Source organism: Amborella trichopoda, chromosome 9 (genome assembly GCF_054954075.1).
Source record: "Amborella trichopoda isolate Santa Cruz 75 chromosome 9, AtrichopodaSantaCruz75HAP2 v2.0, whole genome shotgun sequence".
NCBI classification, from domain to species: domain Eukaryota; kingdom Viridiplantae; phylum Streptophyta; class Magnoliopsida; order Amborellales; family Amborellaceae; genus Amborella; species Amborella trichopoda.
The window spans coordinates 56937631-56950501 of record NC_142344.1 but is presented as its reverse complement, the minus strand read 5'-3'; the positions used below and the strand labels follow the sequence as shown (position 1 = coordinate 56950501).

Sequence of the window (12871 nt, the reverse complement as noted above, 5' to 3'; positions counted from 1 at the left end):
AATCCTATATTTAGTCTTTCTTTATGTAAAAATTTATTATATTTTTTATGTAGTAATTCCAAAAGTCTAGGTGGCTGAAATCTCTTTAAATACCATTCTCGGATATCTTTATTTTCTTCTGATAAATAGTCTTTTTTAATAAAGGCTTTATTTAATTTCCTTTGTTTCCGTTCTAGCTTGGCTGCTAGATAGGATGCTATATATTCATCTGAATAATGAGTATTATCAGTGTCTTCTTCAAGTTGTAATGTACAAACTTGGAAGTCTTGTAATTCTTCTATACTGGGTTCAGTATTAGAAGTTGTAGGATGAGATGATGTATATGTTGGAATTACAATATTATCTCTGGTTCTATGTGTTCCTTGAAATTGTATATCTGAATTGGATGAAGAAGGATGACTATGACTAGGAGGAGGTGGTAATATAATAACATTTGGGTTATGAGAAATTGATTTCCTACTTGGTATGTTTTGTTTATTATTTCTCTTCCTATTGATGTCAATATCATCTTGGACTTGTAAATTTGTATTTTGAAATTGTATTTCGACATTTCCATCAGTATGTTCTATTATATGATTGGGAATATGATGTTGAGGAATTTCTCGTGGTTGATTGACATTTTGTAATGCCCATGATTGAGGTAGAATTATATCTGACCATTTTATGGTTTTTGGAACTATCATATTAGATTTTTCAATATTTGTCTGGAACAAAATTGTTTGATCCTTTTGATCAAGTTTTAAGGTATTGGGACTTAGTGTATTCATGACTTTATAGTATATTCTATAGATTATAGCAAGATTTTGTGAACCATGGACCATATTGAATCCATGTGTTTTGAGATTTATTGTCAGTATATCTAAAATATTTGGATCGTTTAAAGAAACAGAAAAATTGGGAAAAAAGTTAAAATAAATTGGACCGCTACAGAGGCTGGATTCAACCATGCCTAGTAGAGAGTCAGTGAATATATTGTGTCTTGTATCTCTTAGGCATACAAGCACAGAAGTGTTCAACCCTGGTCGGGTCAAAGGTTTTACGGCTATTTGAATGAGGCCAATGTGTAAATATTTGTAATTATTTTCTTTATGTTTTTCTATGACTTTTTTCGAGAGTAGGTGAAAGTCTTCTTGATTTTGCATGACTGATAGACTTTCTTCTACAGTCTTGATGGCATAACCCATCTTAAGTTTAAATGATCCTTTATTATAAACATCATGAATTGGTACCTTTGGAATATTCCAGTTTTGAATATTTTCTTCAATATCATTTATGATAATTTGTTCTTTATTCTTAACCCTAAGTTTTGAAGATGAAGGTACAGTTTTACCAGTAAGATTTCTTATGAGATTTGCCATCCGTAGGTTGCGGATAATGACAATCTGGACATTCAGTGGCCTTAGCTTTTTTCCCTAAGCGGCTCTCCTGGCCTTGGCGGTACTTTTCGCATCGGCGTTCACTTGTCTCTAGTCTTAACTCTCGGACCAACTTTCTTGGTGGTCAATCTCACTTAATTTCTTATATATATATATATATATATGCATGTATGAGAAAAGATGAGATTAGCTCACTAGCTCATATGAACATATGAGTTCAACGGTCCAGATTGAATCTGGGCCGATTTGACTATCACAGATGTCCGGTAGTGCTTTAATTTTATTTTATTTTTTTACAAATCCAAATCACTTGAAATTTTAGCTGTGTGTTCTTCTCATCAAGATGAACCTAGTAAAAATATAAAACAAATTATTCATGAAAAAGACCAAAATACCCCCGAAACTTTTTGATGGTATTTTGGTCAATTTATTTCATGTAAAATATTGTTTTGATGAACACACGTATAAAATTTAAAGTGATTTGGATTTGTAGAAAAAAAACTAAAATTTAAACACCACTGGACATCTGTGATCGTCAAATCAGCCTAGAATCAATTTGGGACGTTGGGCTCATATGTTCATATGAGCTAGTGGGTTAATCTCTTATATATATATATATATATATATATATATATATATATATATATATATATATATATATATATATATATATATATATATATATATATATATATATTCTATAGTACATCGATTTATGTACCGCTATAGTAAACGCCAAACGGCCCAAATCGAATCTGGATAGATCTAATGATCATGGATGTACGGTAGTGTTTGAATTTTAATATTTTTTTTTACAAATCCAAATTACCTGAAATTTTATGCGTGTGTTCTTCAAAAATAGGAGAATCTACCAAAAATATCAAAAAAATAAATTATATTAAATAAATTAACCAAAATACCCCCAAAAGTTTTGGGGCCATTTTGGTCAATTTGTTTTAACGAATTATTATTTTTTATATATTTTTATTAGATGCGCCTTGATAAGAAGAACACACACCTAAAATTTTAAATAATTTGGATTTGTAGAAAAAAATTAAAATTTAAACACTCTCGGACAACTGTGACCGTCAGAACGGCCCAGATTTGATCAGGGTTGTTGGGCGTTTATTGTAGCGGTACGCACATGGGCGTACAAGAACTTTTTCTGTGCGTACAAGGAACTTTTTTCATATATATATATATATATATATATATATATGGGAATGAATACTATTAGCCTACGGGCTGATTGCTACAGTGTCAGCTAATAGCCCAAATTAAATCTGGGTCGATCTAACGGTCACAACATTATTTCGTATTTGAATTTTCATTTTTTTTCTACAAATCTAAATCACTTAAAACTTTAGGCATACTTTCTACTCATCAAGTTGCACCTAATAAAAATATAAAAAACATAATTTGCATAATATAACTTGATCAAAATACCCTTGAAAAGATTCAAGGGTATTTTGGTTAATTATATATTTTTGAATTTTTTTTTTTAATATTTTTATTAGATTCTACTATTTTTTTTTAGAATAGACCTTCAAAAATTTAAGTCATTTAGATTTGTATAAAAAATGAAAAATTAAAATACGAAATGAGGTCCTGACCATTAGATTGGACCCAGATTCAATTTGGGCCGTTGGTTGACAATGTAGCTATTAGCGAACCAGCTACTAAAAAACTGGTAGGAAAAGTCTTCCCAACGCCTATAGGTGAAAATGAACAGTGATTTCGTATATGCTCATCACCGTCCAAGTTCATCCCACGCACGGTCACGATTGTCCAGTAGTGTTTCAATTTTCATTTTTTTTTTTCTATAAATCCGAATGATTTGAAATTTGGAGCGTGTATACATCGTAGTGAGGCGCACCTAATAAAAAATTTTCGTAAAATATAAATCTACCAAAATACCCCTGTAAATTTTTAGGGGTATTTTGGTCAACTTTTATTTTATGAATTATTTTTTTATATTTTTATTATATTGTCCTATTTTTTAGAAACACATGCTCCAAATTTCAGATCATTCCAATTTATAGAAAAAAATTAAAATTGAAACACTACCACACAACTATGACCGTACGTTGAATTTTGGACGGTGATGAACGTAGGCGAAATCACTGTTCATTTTCTCTTATAGGCGTTGTGCAGTGTTTTATATATATATATAGACAATGCTGAGATTAGCCCACTAGCTCATATGAACATATGAGCCAATGGCCCATATTGAATGTGGGCCGATCTGACGGTCTACACCTCATTTCATATTTGAATTTTAATATTTTTATATACAAATTCAAATAACTTGAAATTTTAGACGTTCATTCTTCTCATCAAGGCGCGTCTAATAAAAATATTTAAAACATAATTCGTAATAAATAAATTGACCAAAATACCCTCGAAATTTTTCAAGGGTATTTTGATCAATTTATTCCTTGTAATTTTTTATTTTTTATTTTTTATTTTTATTAGATAATCCTATTTTTGAATAACACAAGCCTCAAATTTTAAGCTATTTAGATTTGTAAAAAAAAAAAATTTAAAATACAAAATGAGGTAGTGACCCTCAGAGCGGCCCAGATTCAATCTGGACCGTTAGGCGCATATGAACTCATATGTTTATATGAGCTAGTGGGCTAATCTCAGCATTTTCATATATATATATATATATATGCACAGGCAGTAAATAGGATATTAGATTTATTTAAAAAATTTAATTATTACCATGAAAAAGACAAATAATAGACAACAGATCAATAGAGGGGTAGATATATTAATAGTAATCCAATTTATATAAACAATATGCCTAGTCCTTATACAAACAATAAACTTACACTGCATAGGAAAAAAAACAGAAAAGAAGTACTTACATACAACACTTGCAAAAACTAGAAAAAAAAGTTCCACTCTACTGGACAAATAGCTCGGTAGATGAGACCAGTGACAATCACACATATATAGTTCGCACAACACTCCAACACTCTTCCACTTTAAACAGATAAAACTTACTCTCAAAACTCACTCTTCGACTCAAAACTCAGACTCAAATTATCCCTTTTCTCTCCTTTCTCCGATGTCTTTGTTGAGGAACCCTCTCCCCTTTTATAAGCGTATGACGGACTTCAAATTATTATTTTAGGTCTGTAAAGCAAAAGTAAGTCTTCACATACTGAGGTGACTAAAGGTGTCGGTGGCAGATGCTCTTTGTCGGTGAACAATGTTTTGAGCTGACTAAAGGTGTCGATGGTAGATGCTCCTTGTCGATGAACAGTGTTTTGAGCTAACCGAAAGGTATGAATAGTAAAAAGAGGTTACTATTTTGTCGACAAATTTTTCTGAGGACTCGTGTGCTATGTAGACTGCAGTCGATCCGTCCTTTATCATGCTTTTTCTTATTGCGAGATCCCATAATCCATGTCCTCATTTTCCTGTTCATAAGATTCTTCATTTTGAGTTAATGTTGACATGGCTTCTTCATCTTCATCGAATATTTGCATCAACTTCTTCTTGAGTTCTTATTTGGTTGCTTTAGGACATTGCTGACGAATTTTATTTAGGTAATCAGCCATATTTATATCTGTATTGGGAGGTGGAGATGGTACTTTCTTCGTTTTATCTTATCGGGTTTTAGAGAGTCATTCTCATACACATCCCACTATTTTATATATATTTGTTTTCTTAATTCCGGGAGATATTCCCAGTTATTTGTATTATCATCAGATAAATGGTATGACCATTTCATGATCTAAAGGATCTGGTATAAGGCCATGAAGTACATATGGGGATCTATTTTTGAACTGTTATTATTATAATCCATGAATTTTCTTTGAGAGGCTTGCATATTAGGTGGTAGTATATCCGTTCCGAAGCCCCATAATTGAAACCAATTTTTGAACCAATTTAGGAATTCCCCTATTACTGGTATTTTTAGTTGTAAGAACCATGTATGAGAATTCATATCATTTTAAAAGGCAAACACCTCATGCCATGCCTAGATATATTCAAAATATTGCTAGTATTTATTATTGAAACCTTTAGCTTGTATTTTTCTGGGTCTCAGGAAGTCAGAACCTCACTCTTTATATGAGATTATTTTTCGTATTTGAAATTTAGAATATGCAATCATATTAGTATTCTTTTTATAGAAATGGACCAGAGTTATTGATCATGTTTCGATAAGAATGGTTTCATACCATTCTCTATTCTTTTCTCCATTGTTAAGATGTAGATGATTTTTCAAATATACCTCAGCTATTTCACCAGGATCTTTATCCTTGTGGTCTTCTTCTATTATGGTAATAGTTATGAAGGAAGTTTCTATAAATTTGCTTTTCTCGCTAGGTGTATTTACTGCTATTGGTATTGGTTCAAGAGAAAACGTTAGTTCCCGAGCTTATTTTCTGATTATTTGTTTTGGAGTTATTGATGATGATGATGATGCCAAGGTTTTATTTGGAACATGGACTATCTCCATAATTCCCTTTTTGGTAGACTTGATAGACTCCTGTCATCCCTACAAAAATTCTCGCGTCAAAAAGTCAGGAAGATAATTAGTATTACCTTTGATATGTTCAATGTCAAATTCAAAGGAGGAGAGAATACCTTGCCATCATTCAAAGGTCTGTTTTGAAACGAGATTTTGACATCTTTGTGAAGTATATCTTTTGCAACTTTACAATTGGTACAAATTAAGAATTTTTTATTGAGTAGATCACTTTGAAATTTGTCACGCAGTGAACTATAACTAGGATTTTCTTTTTAACCGTAGAATAATTTTGTTTGGTTGGATTCTAAGCTTTAGAAATAAAACGGACCAACTGTTCTTTATTTAAAATTTGTTGTTTTAAGATCCCTCCCAATCCTTTTCTGAAGCATCACATTCAATAATTTTAAAGGCAGTAGGATCGGAAAGTGTAAGGCAGGGTAATTCTTTAGCCTTTAATTTTATTTTTCGAACAGCTGAAGTATGCATATCTATCCTTTCAAGAGGATTCTTTTTTAACCTTTGGAATAAAGGCCTAGCATCAATAGCCAAGTCTTTATAGAAATCAGCGATATAATTGAGACAACCAAGAAATCTTGGAGTTCAGTTTTGTCTTTGATTATATCAAGAAATTTATTAGCAAAATCAATAGCTCTATTTATTAGAATTATTCTTCATTGGAAAATGTTATGTCCCAAAATCTAATTTTTGTTTGACAAAGATTGATCTTTTTGGCAGAAACTACTAAGCCAGCCATTTTAATTGCTTTAATAAAAACATTTAGGTGTTTAAAATGTTGGTCTAGATTTTCAGAAAAAACTAGGACATCATCAATATATACAATCATGAATGTAGTATAGGGATTAAAAATATCATTCATAATATTCTGAAATTCGGAAGGGGCATTTTTTAAGCCAAAAAGCATAACATTCCACTCATATTGTCTAAAGGGAACATTAAAAGCAGTTTTATAACGATCCTTTTCAGTAATCTGGATCTGCCAATATCCAAACTTTAGATCGAACTTTGAGAAAATGCAAGCATTAACAAGTCTTTCCAATAGATCTCTTTTATTAGGAATGGGATATCTTATCCATCTCAAGGCTTTATTGAGAGGCTTATAATTTATAACCAATCTAGGTGCACCCTGTTCTATTTCAGTGGCCTTTTAGACATAAAATGTTGAACAACTCCAAGGAGAAGAACTTTTCCTAATAAGTCATTTTTGAAGCAACTCAGCAATCTTTTTTTTACAAATTTTTAAAAGTCTAGGATTCATTTGAATCGGCCTAGCTTTAGTAGGAATTTTATCCTCATAAAAATCAGCTTCATAGGATAGATCAACAATATGTTTTTTTCTATTCCAAAAAGCATTTGGAAATTTAGCATACATTTCTTTTTCAATATTATTTTTAAGGTTTTCTTTCAGGAAGTAAGAGTTTGGTTTTTATTTTTTCCTTGAGGGAGTATAAGAATCTTTCTTTATTAGAGATATTTTCTTTTATATTATTAATTTCTCGAATTCTAGGCTTTTCAATAAAATTGAATTTTACATCATGTCCTTTAATATTAGTTTCGATTCCAATACTATCAATTTTTATTGGATCAAGCATATTTAAAAATGGAGTTCTTAGGATTACAGATTGATTTAATCCTTTAACCATAATAAAAGGAAATTTAAAAATTGAACGTGCACCTTACCTCTACCCCTACAGATGCATCTGAATGCAAACAGCACCCATTACAGAAATCTAATTGGAAAAAAAAGGTTTAATGTTTACTTAAATTGTTAAGAATTTGTCAAAAAATGGAGAAAGATAAGAGAAAGAAAAAACAAAGACAAAACAAGCAACTAAAAAAGAGCTAGAGAACAAAAACCTAAAATTTCTTTAGTTTAAAAACTACAGTATGATTTTGTTTATTTATTGTCAAAACTTGGGGAGAAACCACAGAGAAGAACAGAGGGCAACAACCCAGGGCAAAGCTCTTCCCAAATTGCAGTAAAATGAAAGCAATAGCATTAAAAATAAAATAAAAAAATAAAATAACTTAAAAAAGGAGAGTTCAAGATTTTAGGGCATAAAAACCTAAAACTTGTTCAGTGCTAAAATTTAACTCACATTTTGTTAATTTATTGTCAAAAAAAGGGAAAAACCTCATAGAAGAATAGAGGGCAGCAATCTACGGCGTAAGTCTACCCAATTTGCAGTAAAATAAAAACAGCAGAGAGAGAGATAAAAATTGCAAAAAAAAAGAGAATCCCCCCATTTACAGCAAAATGAAGACAATAGCAAAAAAAAAATAGGACCAAAAACCATGTAAATTGCAAAAAAAAAGGGAACCCAAAAGGCAGAGGTTAAGAATCTAGGGCATAAAAACACAAAACTCACAATCACTTGGAGCTTGAGTTTGAAGCTGCACACTATGTGACCAGGCTCAATGCTTTGGACCTGGAGACAGCTTGGAATTGGGTCAGTGTTGAAGCCATTTTGATGGGCAATTTCAGGCAAGGGTTCATTGATTCCAAGTGCTTCCAATAATTTGAGGGCACCATCCAACTTAGATGACGAGCTTTTGTGGTCCATGAATCAGCCAAAGTGAAGAAGATTGCTTTTGGTTTGAACCAATGGTTTAAAAAACGGATCGGTGATCCGGATAGGGTTTTCAAAAAATTGATCAGGATCGACGAATCGGCGATCCGGATCGAAAATCAGGTGAATCGATCAAAATAAAGTTTAAAAAAAATCCGAAAAAATCATTAAAATTCATTATAAATATTGTTTTTTAGGAATTCAATAAAAAATGAGGGTACTCCATTAAGAATTTTCATGTTTTTGAATGAATATGCGAATATTGATATGTTCTTTTCCTGCATGAACCGTCATTCAGCATTTAATTTACATCACACAAAAGGATAAACATATAATTATCATGGAATAAGTATATCAACATACATGGACTACAATAAAGCATAAAATTAGTAACATATAATCTAAAAATAAAATGATAGACGACGTTATTGTTCTTCTTGGTCACGCTGGTACCATTGATTGAATTCGTTTAACAATTTATTGATTCGATCTAAAAACGAATCATCGATATTAGCAGGCGTCTGACTATTCCCAAATCCCTGAGTGTTAGTGTTTTATTGTGTTCCCAATCTAAAATCCCCGAAGATTATCCATCCTTCATGCTCACCTGCACTATCGTGCTCATCCCTACACTGTTGCTGTTCGGACTCGATATGTGAATAATATGGCTGGGATAGGGTGGCCTCAGAATCATCATCTCTCTCATTTTCTCTTTAAATAATATGGATTAAAAAAAAATAACAAATTTTCAAAAAAAATCGATCATGGATTAAAAAAAAAAATCACAAATTTTCAAAAAATTCTATAATGGATTACAAAAAAAAATTCGATCATGGATTAAAAAAAAAAATCACAAATTTTCAAAAAATTCCATCATGGATTACAAAAAAAAATTCGATCATGGATTAAAAAAAAAAATCACAAATTTTCAAAAAATTCAATCAGGGATTACAAAAAATTCGATCATGGATTACATAAAATTAGATCATGGATTACATAAAATTCGATCATGGATTACAAAAAAAAACAAACAAAAAAAAACAAAAAAATCAATCGTGGATTACAAAAAGAGAAAAAAACAATTCGATCATGGATTACAAAAAATTCAATCATGGATTACAAAAAACTCTATCATGGGTTACAAAAAAAGCAAAAAACAAAAAATTCGATCATGGATTACAAAAAAAAAAAACAAACATTCGATCATGGATTACAAAAAAAAAACAAACATTTCGATCATGTATTACAAAACATTCGATCATGGATTACAAAAAATTCTATCATGGGTTACAAAAAAAACAAAAAATTCGATCATGGATTACAAGAAAAAAAAACAAACATTTCGATCATGGATTACAAAAAATTCGATCATGGATTACAAAAAATTCGATCATGGGTTACAAAAAAACAAAAAAAAACAAAAATTTCGATCATGGATTACCAAAAAAAAAAAACAATTCGATCATGGATTACAAAAACATCCATCAAGTATTACAAAAAAATCTATCATGGATTACAAAACAAAACAAAACAAAAAAAAAAAAAAAAATTTCCGTACGGGACTCTCCTATTCACTGTACAGACTCACCGATTCCGTACAGTGAATCGGCGAGTCACTGTATAGAATCGTCCGGTTCACTCTAGAACCGGACGATTCCTGTTTTTTTCGTCGATTCGATCCGTCCATGGCGATTCCCGAGTCGAACCGGGCGAGTCCGGTTCGACTCGGCGTTTTTTTAAACACTGGTTTGAACTTTAAAGAATTGATGGTTATCTTCCTCAATTATTCACTTTTGCCGTTAAAAATGAGCCCAATAAACTTTCGTATACAATTTCAATCCAAAAACGTACTAAAAACATTTCAAAAACGTTTTTAACCCAAAAACTTTTAAGATGGGAAATTTAGGTTCCGTACGAAATTTTCCCTCAATTCAATAAGCTGGATTTGAAGTGGTAGCCACCCCTTTTATTTTATTTTATTTTTTAATTTTTTTATTTTTTATTTTTATTTTTTTTTATTTTGACACTTTGTGGTTCATTTAAGCCAAAAGATTTTATGCTCGAGGGTGAAAAGATCTCCCAAGGGCAAAATTCATGTTTATTATATTTTATGGATCCTATATCACTTAGGGAAAGTGATAAAAAATCTCAAAACCATACTTTCTATATAACTTATCTCCAAAACCATCTTATTCTTTTTCCCAAAATATACTTTCTATGCAAAATACCTCCAATTAAATAAATAAATAAAAATACTTACTACCGTCCTTTATTTTTACCTTACTCACACACCTCTCTCCTTTATCCCACCAAAATAAGGGCTTCAGCACATAAATACGGTCCGGCAATAGGGCTCTAGCATTGTGTAAAGTGCTCTCTCTCATTTATCCCATCAAAATAGGGGCTCCGGTACATAAATGCAGTCCGACAGTAGAGCTCTAACATTGTGTAAAGTGTCATCCGGTAGTTTTAAATGGCGGTCTGCTAAATGTTACTAGATTCCAGGGCTCCCACACTATGTAAAAAGTGGTAGTCGGGCTGTTGCAAAAGGCGGTCTACGTAGTCGGGCAGTTGCAAAAGGCGATTTGGTAGTAGAGCTTACTAAGATGGTGGTCAAGCAGTTGTAAAAAGCGGTATGGTAGTAGATATTACTCGATTCAGGAATTTGGCTTTATGTAACGGTCCAGCACATGTGCGCTTTGACAATTTGATGGTACAATTTTGGCCTGATAGTTGTCTTAGGACGGTCCAGCACTTGTGTGCAGTCGGGCAGTTGCAAAAGGCGGTCTGGTATTAGAGCTTACTGAGATGGTAGTCGGGCAGTTGTAAGGAGTGGTCTGGTAGTAGATTGTACTTGATTCAGAACTCTGGCTCTATATAACGGTCCAACACTTGTGCGCTCTGACAATTTGATGGTGCAATTTTGGTCTGGTAGTTGTCGTAAGACGGTCCAACACTTGTGCGCTCTGACAATTTGATAGCGCGCTCCGACAATGTGCTACTGGGTCCAAAAGTCAACCTGGCCAAAATGATTTTTGTGTACAAAAACAAGTATTTCCATCTAAAAAAATGAACTTTTTCCCTTAAGAGGTATTTGCATAAAAAAAATTGTTTCGGAAAAAAAATGAGAAAAATGTTAAGTTGGGAGTAAATAACATAGAAAGTCTGTTCTTGGGGTTTTTTTTTGTTCGTAATTTCCCTCTAACCTAACAGTCAACTTTAAAGACAAAATTTTGAATCGCATCTCACCCTTTATGTGCCTCAAGAACATAAAGTCACAATATTGAAAAAGAAACCATCATTATGCTCCCGAAGGAGCATGTAATAGGTGCTAAAAAAATGAGTATCATGTACTCTTGCAGGATGAAGTTATTTTTGTGGAACTCAAAATTTGAGATCTAGTTTTGAATATATCATATGATTAATTTCATAAAAAACTTGCTTTTGAGTTTCCAAACCTTAGATATGGTTGTCCAAAAATCAGACAATAATGTTCAAGACATTTTTCTTTTTTTTGGAGGAGATACAGGGCGCATATCAACTCATTTTCTTTCATTTTTCTTTTAGGTTGGATGCCAAGATCTCCAAAATACTTCAAAACTGTAATCTTCATTGATGGTAAATTTTGCCTTGCTGATGCCGTGAATACAGTCCTTTCGGATGAAACAAGTAAATCTTTGCATTATAGTGATGTGATTTGAAATTGCTACATTTATTGCCCTCGAAATTGCGGTTGTATTTTTTGTTTTGGTTTTGCTTTAGTTCTACCCCTTGATCTACCTCAAAGCACTGCCAAAGGCCTCAGATGATGTACCCTTACCATTTGACATTAGAGATGAACATTTCAGTCCAAGCCCATTTCAGCTTGAACATGCTTAAAGGGTAAAAAAGATGTAACTCAACTGATCACTGACCTGGCAAACTCAAAAATACTAGGTTGGCAGGGGTGTATTGCTGCTCAGAAATTGCAAATTCTGAAGGCAAAAGTAATTAATTGGAAAACTGCAGTTTTTGGAAAATTAAATATAAAATCCGTAAAAATGTGAAATCAAGAATGTGGTCAGCCAAATCAATAATTGGATACAATGCAACTTTTTCCAAACAAATTCCAAATGGGTACAAGTTGTGATTCCCTTGAAATACTTCTATTTTTCGGATCTATAATCATTGAGGTGGAGATGAACAATTCGCAAGTTTCTTTAACTATATTTACCAATGGGATTTGAGGTGCAGTTGTATAAAGCCATGGCTTCACCAAATGCTTTTGCCATAGATATACATGTAAATGGTCAACTCCTAGTTCTCAATGAATAGCATCACAAATTGTGTAATCATTAAGCACATGGCCATTAACCATACTGGCTCAACATTACAAAATTAGGCATCTATACAAAAAGAACTACATATGCAAGTAGACA

At 32.1% G+C, this 12871-nt stretch overlaps 1 long non-coding RNA gene across 1 annotated transcript; it reads right to left on the bottom strand.

Annotated features, from left to right (window-relative positions):
- Positions 1 to 4296: 4296 nt before the first annotated feature.
- On the bottom strand, positions 4297 to 8438 carry LOC148780677 (uncharacterized). The gene is made up of 2 exons (XR_016041653.1): positions 8253 to 8438; positions 4297 to 4807 (listed from the first exon to the last, which is right to left on the bottom strand). It is a non-coding gene; the product is annotated as an uncharacterized LOC148780677 (long non-coding RNA).
- Positions 8439 to 12871: the final 4433 nt, after the last annotated feature.